This window comes from Anolis sagrei, chromosome 11, assembly GCF_037176765.1.
Source record: "Anolis sagrei isolate rAnoSag1 chromosome 11, rAnoSag1.mat, whole genome shotgun sequence".
Classification (NCBI taxonomy): Eukaryota; Metazoa; Chordata; class Lepidosauria; order Squamata; family Dactyloidae; genus Anolis; species Anolis sagrei.
Window position 1 is genome coordinate 33555335 of NC_090031.1, and position 9732 is coordinate 33565066.

The 9732-nt window shown below is 42.4% G+C and overlaps 1 long non-coding RNA gene across 1 annotated transcript; it reads right to left on the reverse strand.

Annotated features, from left to right (window-relative positions):
- Positions 1 to 430: 430 nt before the first annotated feature.
- On the reverse strand, positions 431 to 6966 carry LOC137097677 (uncharacterized). Its single transcript, XR_010910354.1, has 2 exons — positions 2023 to 6966; positions 431 to 1504 (listed from the first exon to the last, which is right to left on the reverse strand). It is a non-coding gene; the product is annotated as an uncharacterized lncRNA (long non-coding RNA).
- Positions 6967 to 9732: the final 2766 nt, after the last annotated feature.

The window sequence follows — 9732 nt, forward strand, 5'->3', positions numbered from 1 at the left end:
CTCAACAAAGGATTCCCCAGGCAGCAACCAGCCCGACTTTGCAGCTGAAAGGCCATTAAATGCTAATCAAGGTAGCCAATGGCAACATTCACACTTGAATCAATTAGGGACAGCTAACACCTCCCAACAAAGGATTCCCCAGACAGCAACCAGCCAGGCTTTGTAGCTGCAAGGCCGTTCAATGCTAATCAAGGTGGCCAAATGCAACATTGACACTTGCCTCAAGTAGACAAAGAATTTTTTCTCCCACCCTGGACATTATTCCACAGATATATAAACCTCACTTGCCTAGTTTCCAACAAGACCTCACAACCTCTGAGAATGCCTGCCATAGATGTGGGTGAAACATCATAGAATCAAAGAGTTGGTGTTAGAGACTGGGAATTTATGGTGACAGGCCCAGAAGGCAAGGGAGGAAATGAGATTCCGATGAGGTTTTTCAACAAGGCTTTATTTCAAGTTGATCAACATGAGATGAATAGCCTTTGACCATCCTGGTCAAAGAACAAAGACCATTCACACCTTTGTGGCGTACTTAACAATGGTTTTATATCAAACTTGTAAAAACAACACGTAAGCAACTTCTGATTGGTTGTTCTGTTTCTACCATTACAGCATATTCATGTTTCTGTTGAATGTGTGACCCTGAGCTGTAATTTTACCTATCTGTAAGCTTGCTTATCCAAGGCAGAAAGAATTTGTGGGAGTATGGGAGTATATCTGCTTGTGTGGAACACAGGCAATTATTTTTTCCTATCAGCAGCAGCTGTTGGCAAGCAAAGCTCTCTCAATAGACAGGGATTCTGGGTCTCAATAGACAGGGATTCTGGGACTTGTAATAACTGGAAATTTATTTTTCTTAATCATGTCCCTATATTCCCTCCTCTTCTTGTTGCTAAGCGAAGCATTGAAGCGAGCGTTGCAATCAGTAGTATAAACAATATCATTGTCCTTTGTCATAGCCATCTCTGACACTGTCTCTATCTTTGTTCTATTTTTTCATGTGAGCCTGGCAGCGTTGACATCCGCATGTATAGGGTTCTATGCAGGGATATCATATTTTTAGCAGTTATTGAATCTATAAGGCTTTGAGTTATCAAGCCTTTTTCCATCAAAGTAAAACAGCACAAGAATATCAATAGCATTATGACAATTATAATTTGAGACATAACCAAACTTTTAACCATTGTAAGTCTGGAAACCATGATGTGTATATCTTGGAAACATCTTTTCATTAGGCAACAAAATGCATAGACCCCCTTCTCTGTTTAGGTGGTCTATTGTCAATCTGTATTGCATCTGGGTGTCTTTTATCATATAGTTTGTCAATTTCTCTAGCTGTGCTGAAATGTGCCAGTTAGTGTTATTTTAATCTATGGAAACAAGATTGCACCAATTCTTTGTGATCCAGTGAAGTATGCATTGTCAGTGTCATTGTTATGTGTCACTTTGTGCCCCTTGAACTCAGGCCCATCCAAATTGTTTTGTCCTATGTCTCAAGCAGCTGTTATTTATTATTTGCTTTATTTCTATACCGCGTTTCTCAACCTATAATAGGTGACTCAATGCGGTTTACACAATATTAATTACCACAACAATAACAATTAAAACACAGCATACCCAATAACAAACACACAATCATTCATACAATGCCTCGATCGCAACCAAGATCCAGTCTCATATCCTTATACCGTTCCTATGTTCAGTTTACCGTCATTCTGTGTACAATTGCGCTGATTAGCCAAACGCTTGCTCAAAAAGCCAGGTTTTGAGCTTCTTCCTAAATGCCAGCAACGAAGGGGCCTGTCTGATGTCGCTTGGTAGGGCATTCCATAACCGAGGGGCCACCACCGAGAAGGCCCTGTCTCTCGTTCCCGCCAACCGTGCCTGTGACGCAGGCGGAACCGAGAGCAGGGCCTCCCCGGACGATCTTAATGTCCGTGTCGGTTCATAGGAGGAGATGCGTTCGGAGAGGTAGGTGGGGCCGGAACCGTTTAGGGCTTTGTAGGCTAATGCCAGCACCTGTTGTATCAAAGACTCTCAATCTGGACATGTGCCATTTTAGACTGGGGCAGTATCTTTCCTTCTTGCCCAACTTCTGTAAATCCAGTAGAATCCTGGCCCAATCTTGCCAGTGTCTTTATATGCATGTTGTAATGCAATGCGGAATCATCTGCACATGTCAAATTCTGTTTAGTGGTATCGGTCTGTGTCCTGTATATCTGACAGGAGTACAGTGATGTCACGTCTATGGTATTGTCTCAATTAGACATGGGGCACGGTCATAGTGAGATGTCTTTTCTGTCAGTGAGGTTTGGGCTGAGCTAAGTGGTTTACAAGGGCGTACAAAGGTGTAAGGCGGTGAAGACCTCCCCTTTTTCAAATTGAATTAACTGGGATCATCTGTCTGATCAGTTGTCTGTTGTATGGTTATGGTGTTTAGAAGTGAGCTGTTTGTTCGTATCATACCCAACAGACCTGCGCATGCAATCCTTTTGCAATGTAATTTACCAATTGGTGGAGGGTATCCTTCTCCCATTCTGTTGTAATGGGGTGTGGCATCAGGCTGTGAATGACATCACCTCTGTTTCTTTCTAAAACACAGTTGTAAACACTTGACTGAAACAGTATAAACAAATGAAAGCTTATCAAGCTAGCAATCAGAACTAAATGGTAACAATAACCACTTTAACGATTTAGCAATAGAAATCATTCAACTTGAGAAAGGATATCAAGTCCAGGTCTTGCTGTCTGGCCCAAATGTGGCCATGCACATATGTGAAATCCAGTTTTCATTATCAGGACCAAACGTGGCCGCACACATATGTATCCAACCTTTATGTCTTTTTAGTCTCTTGCATAAAGGCAATCTGAGTCAAACTGGGGATGTGTTCCCCTTCTTGATTGAAGAAATTAGTCTATTAAATTCCAGGTAAAATGAAGAAAGTCTCTAAGTCCAAAAAGTCTCTGTATCCAGCAAAGTATCTAGTCTCTAAAGTCAGTCTCTGTGTAAAGAAAGTCTATAAAATAAAGTCACCATATCTCACGTCTTTAGCTTGTCCTATCCAGCAGGTGGTGCTTTGGATAGGCTCCTGTATTTTGGACTCCCATTAGGCTTCCCAGCTGGCTATGGCGCCTTTTGGATGTCCAATTTAAGAACATGGTCCCATACCAGGAGCTCAAGAGCTGAAAAAGATAAATAGAAAGATAGTGAGAGAAAAGGGGGAGGGGGATACTGATTACCCATCTGTCGGTTTCCGTCGATAGCTTTCACTCCATTCATTGGCGGGCCTCCACAATCTCTCACTTCGATGTCCTCTCGACCATTCTCCATCCTTTTAAACAATTCTTCACGGTTTTCTTCCCATGATTTATCTCACGTTTCTCTGTCCATCTACTGCAAGCAATCCTTTATCATCTTCGACTTGCTTTTCCAACTTCAACCTGCTTTTTTTCTTCTTCTTTCAACTAAATAAACAGTTTAACCTTTTTGCTGGCAATGTCTCTCAAATCTGGCAAAAACCTTTTTGGCCCTTTGCAAGGCATTGTCTTTTAAATCTGGCAACTCCAGGGCAAACTGCCCTGTCTTTCTGGTTCAATGTCCCATTTTAGAATTAATTCTTTCAGTAACTTTGTAGAGGGATTGGGTCAAAATAACAAAATCTGTAGAGGTACTTTGTCCTATGTTTGAAGAAAGCTGTGAAATATAGCCACCTCGGGCTAAGAATTATAATGGAGGCTGGATGGTCATCCGTCAGGGGTGATCTGAATGTAACATTCCTGCTTTTTAGCAGGGGGTTGGACTGGATGGCCCATGAGGTCTCCCCCAACTCCCTGATTCTCTGATTCTATGATTTATGTCCAGGGTTATTGTATCCACATAAAAGTAAATTCTGTTGTAAAAATCAATTGCTGGTTTCCTTTTGAATCAAATACCAAACCAAACAAACAAAAACAATGTAAAGAACTCTGTTTAACAATCAGTGTCTCGCGACTTGACTTTTAAAAAGGCAGTTTTGTTTTGTTTTAACTTAAAACATATTTTATCCGTTAACATCTTGAGGGAGTTTCTATGTATTTCTAACATAAAACCACAGCGGTCACCCCACCGTCATATGAAGAAGAAAAACCATCTAGTTATCTTGTATCTCCAACAAAACAACAGAGAGAAGGAGCGAAGAAGGAGGGGTTGAATCCTCCCTCAAAAGAAAATGCATTTGAAATTCCACAACTCCTAGCAAGTTGTTGTCCTGAGACAAAATCAGACTCTCCGAAAACACCTTTTGTCCCAAACAAATTTTAGACATGGATCCTGTGCCTCTTCTTTATCGCAAAAGAAGTTGCTGGAAAATCCCTATTTTCTGTAAATTATTAGCTCTCACACAGTTCCTAGTGAGTGCATCTCTAAATAGCCAAAAGAAAAAGTTTAAACTTTCAACATCTGAGGATGCCTATCATAAATGCAGGCCAATTGTCAGGAGAGAATGCTTCAGGAATATGGCCATTCAGCCTGAAATACCTATGACAACCTGAACCTTTAAAACCTATTTGTCCACACACACAAGCATTGACAATGTCTCTTCTTGACACAAGCCTTAAAAATGTCCCAAACTGTAAAGAGTTAATGTCCAATAGCAGTTCATAGAAGAAGGGAGTTAAAAATGAAACATTGGAGGAGTTTCTTTCTTTGACAACAATATCCCGGGCAGGCTGCCACGTAAGGTCATGGTGTTATTTTTTTTCTTTGTTATCTCTCCTCTGGCAACTTTTGTATTTTTCAAAACGTCTCTTAGAAAAAAAAACTTTTAAAACTCAAAAAAAACTTTTAAAACTCTGACAAGCAGCTGTCTCAAACACAAGAATCAATTTCATTTACTTAAGCAAAAAGCACACTCACTCATTCTGTCCAAAATCTTTTTTTTTTTTGAAGACACCATTTGATCTCATCCTGGGCTGGCACCAATGTAAGTTCTTAAATAGCCTGCTTTTTAAACATTTTTAACACAGACAATGAGTTTCTATCAGTCTTCAAATTTTCATTTTGATGTGCCCTAGCCTCTTTCAGTTTGAAAAACTCTTTTGGCCAGTCACAACCCTTGACACAAAAACCCTTGACATCAGGTTTTTGCTTCTTTTTTTTCTTTTCTCACACAGTTATTTATACAGCCCATGCAGGCAATTTTTCATGTTTTCAAAAGATACGTATTCATAATGCAAGACTCATTTTTTTTCCATAGACACAGAACAAATCAGGATTTTAACCATTTTAGAAAATGTCACATCGCATAATATTCATTCTCCAAATTCACACACACAGATACAATGCTTGTTAGTTGTTAGGCTTCTTGTACGTTCACACACAGAGGGAGAAACCTCATTCACACACACACACACACGCATACACACACACAAACTTCCCAAGGTCAGCTCCTTTTTTTTTCCTTCGCACACAGAACAGAGAACATCAAACTTTTAAAGATCACCCGTTTTGTCATTACCCACACATTTTTACATTTTAAAAACACAGTTTTTCAAATGGCAGCATTTTGAACATACATCAATTCCCATTGAATCCGCATTTTTGTTTCCTTCTTTCTTGAATCTTTCAAACACAATTAACATTCCATATACCTTTCAGTTCAACATGTCTAAGTGTCTCTCACTCCCAACCTTCCCTGGCATTCCATCAATGGAGTACACAGAATTTCAAAACTCAATCCTGTATCATTTAGACATACCTTATACCAAGTGATCTGCCAACTTACACAAAGCTCTCTTTTTAGCACATAATGCCACCAAACACATTCTTTTCCTTTCCTGAGTGCTGAAACAACAGGTTTCCATTTGAAGTAACAAGAATCCAACTCCTTCTTTTTCACTTTCCTTTTCACAAAACAGCGCTTCAGACATGCACAAATCTCAATCCAGTGTTGCAACACACAGACACACACAATTTATCTCTACAGTTCTCTAACACGGCAAATTGTTTAAACTTCCAAGGGGTCAATTCCTCCCCCCTCTCTGTTTTGTTTCTCTTCTTTCTTTTTTTTTCCAAGGGGGCACTGCTGACTGTTCTTGGGGCACCCTCACAATCAGCTATCTGGGGGATTTCTGCCTTCCCCCCTTTGCCTCCCTCCAGCTAGCTTTTTTTCCCCAGGAACAAGGCCTTACAACCCACACACGGACGGTGCTCCTCTGGAATGCCTCGTTCCTCCTTCCTCCGACCTGTCGGCAGTCTTCTTTCAAGCGTTGTTGAACCTCTTTCTCGGCAGAGACGGACGGGACACACCTGGGGGCTGCGACAAGCAGAGCCACTGGTCAGTCAGGTGGGGCCCCTTTTCTCAGCGCACTCCAGTAGCCACTGCCACCAGATGGGTGCCGTCCCTCCGGGCCTCCAAAAGCCACCTCTTGTCCTCCAGCCAATGGGCACTCACCACCCAGATCTCGGTGGAACCTCCAAAATGTTAGAGACTGGGAATTTATGGTGACAGGCCCAGAAGGCAAGGGAGGAAATGAGATTCCGATGAGGTTTTTCAACAAGGCTTTATTTCAAGTTGATCAACATGAGATGAATAGCCTTTGACCATCCTGGTCAAAGAACAAAGACCATTCACACCTTTGTGGCGTACTTAACAATGGTTTTATATCAAACTTGTAAAAACAACACGTAAGCAACTTCTGATTGGTTGTTCTGTTTCTACCATTACAGCATATTCATGTTTCTGTTGAATGTGTGACCCTGAGCTGTAATTTTACCTATCTGTAAGCTTGCTTATCCAAGGCAGAAAGAATTTGTGGGAGTATGGGAGTATATCTGCTTGTGTGGAACACAGGCAATTATTTTTTCCTATCAGCAGCAGCTGTTGGCAAGCAAAGCTCTCTCAATAGACAGGGATTCTGGGTCTCAATAGACAGGGATTCTGGGACTTGTAATAACTGGAAATTTATTTTTCTTAATCATGTCCCTATATTGGAAGAGACCTCATGGGCCATCCAGTCCAACCCTATTGTGCCAAGAAGCAGGAATATTGCATTCAAATCACCCCTGACAGATGGCCATTCAGCCTCTGTTTAAAAGCTTCCAAAGAAGGAGCCTCCACCACACTCTGGGGCAGAGAGTTCCATTGCTGAACGGCTCCCACAGTCAGGAAGTTCTTCCTCATGTTCAGATGGAATCTACTCTCTTGTAGTTTGAAGCCACTGCTCCATTGTGTCCTAGTCTCCAGGGAAGCAGAAAGGAAGCCTGCTCCCTCCTCCCTGTGGCTTCCTCTCACATATTTATATATAGCTATCATATCTCCTCTTAGCCTTCTCTTCTTCAGGCTAAACATGCCCAGCTCCTTAAGCCGCTCCTCATAGGGCTTGTTCTCCAGACCCTTGATCATTTTAGTCGCCCTCCTCTGGACACACTCCAGCTTGTCAATATCTCTCTTCAACTGTGGTGCCCAGAATTGGACACAATATTCCAAGTGTGGTCTAACCAAGGCAGAATAGAGCATGGGGAGCATGACTTCCCTAGATCTAGACACTATGCTAGATCTAGACACTCAGGAGAGAATGCTTCTGGAACATGGCCAGACAGCCCAGAAAGCTCACAGCAATCCAACTCTTATAATATTTGTGTTTTGTAGGCTTTTTAATTGTATTCTTTTTAAGGTTGTGAGCTGATGTGGTTCCCAGTCATGGGAGAAAATTGGGATGCAAATCTTGTTGTTGCTGTTGACATAATAATAAGACCATTGGGTAGTCGACAACAATAAGGAAAAAAAAGAAACAATGCTTTTTCTCCTTAAATGCTCAAAATGCAGGGCCTTAGTTTGGGAAAGATGGTTCCAATTTATTGCAAAATATCTATATTGTTCTCTCGCTCTCCAGATAGCGCCTAATTTGAGAAATGCCTTCCCCGAATCAAACCAGATGTGTGAGTTTTTATCAAACACACTAAGTTTGAAGCCATCTCCTGCAATTGGCCTGGGCCGTGGAGCATTTTCCCATGTATGGTTTAATTCTGAGAGTAAAGGGAAATGGAAGAAGTCTGCTGATTTGTAACATGTTCGGAATCAACGCTCAAGCACTGGATCAAACGAGGAGGAGACAGAGTAGATAGGCATCTAGGTCCTCGAGCAGAAGTCTATGACTCTCCAGTACAACACTATAGTCCACCAGTACAAGGCTATGGTCCTCCAGTATAACACTATGGTCCCCCAACAGAACTGCATAGTCCTTCAGACAACGTTATGGACCTTCAGCACAAGCCTATGGTTCTCCAACACAACGCTATGGTCCTCCAACAGGATTGCATTGTCCTCCAGGCAATGCTATGGTCCTCCAACACAAGTCTATGGCCCTCCAGTACAACACTATGGTACTTCAACCTCCAACTCAAGTTTATGGTCCTCCAGTCAATGCTATGATCCCCCAGAAGAAGTCTATGGGTCCTCCAGTAAATGCTATGGTCCTCCAACACAAGTCTATGACCCTCCAGTACAATGCTGTGGTACTCCAACACAACTGGATTGCCCTCCAGTACAACACTATGGTACTTCAACCTCCAACACAAGTTTATGGTCCTCCAGTCAATGCTATGATCCCCCAGAAGAAGTCTATGGGTCCTCCAGTAAAACACTATGGTCCCACAGTCAATGCTATGGTCATCCAACACAAGTCTATGGCCCTCCAGTACAATGCTTGGTATTCCAGCACAACTGGGTTGCCCTCCAGTACAACACTATGGTACTTCAACCTCCAACACAAGTTTATGGTCCTCCAGTCAATGCTATGATCCCCCAGTAGAAGTCTATGGGTCCTCCAGTAAAACACTATGGTCCTCCAATGCTATGATTCCCCAACAGAATTGTATTGTCCTCCAGTCAATGCTATGGTCCTCCAATACAAGTCTGTAGTCCTCCAGTACAACACTATGGGTCTCCAGTGCAATGCTATGGTCCTCCAACAGAAGCACATTGTCCTCCAATCAATGCTATGGTCCTCCAACACAATGCTATGGTTCTCCAGTATAACCCTATGGTCCTCCAACAGAACTATACTGTCTTCCAGTCAATGCCATGGTCCTCCAGCACAAGTCCATGGCCTTCCAGTATAATGTTATGGTAGTCCAACACAACTGGATTGTCCTCCAGTACAGCACTATAGTCCTTCAGTGCAATGCTGTGGTTCTCCAACACAAGTGTATGGTCTTCCAGTCAATGCTATGATCCCCCAGCAGAAGTCTATGGTCCTCCAGTGCAATGCTATGGTCCTGCAACACAACTGTATTGTCCTTCAATACAACACCATGGTTCTCCAACACAATTCTATGGTCTTCCAGCAACACTCTCTAGATTCTCCAACCCACCTTCCAGCGGAATTTGACTGCAAGTTACTCCTCAGGAGCTAGAGGTTCCTGGAAATGTGCTTGCACTAGAAAGTTCTAGGTCCTCCAGCACAACTACAATCAGTTTCCAGCAAAGGTTGACTTTAGAGTCACTTCGGAGAACCTAGAGATCTATGAGAAGACATTAACCAAAGGTGGAAGGAGACAGAACACCCAACTTGTGTGTAATTTGCCATGTGGGCTAGCCAAGGGACTTTGCTGTGAGGACTTCTGTGTCTCGTCTCCGAAATTTATTTCTGTCTCCCCCTGGCAGGAAGAGGCCAGGTGAACTCTTGCCAACGGTCATTGGATTGTGTCCCCAGTCAATTCCCAGGCTCCTTTGGTCCCCAGAGTCCAGC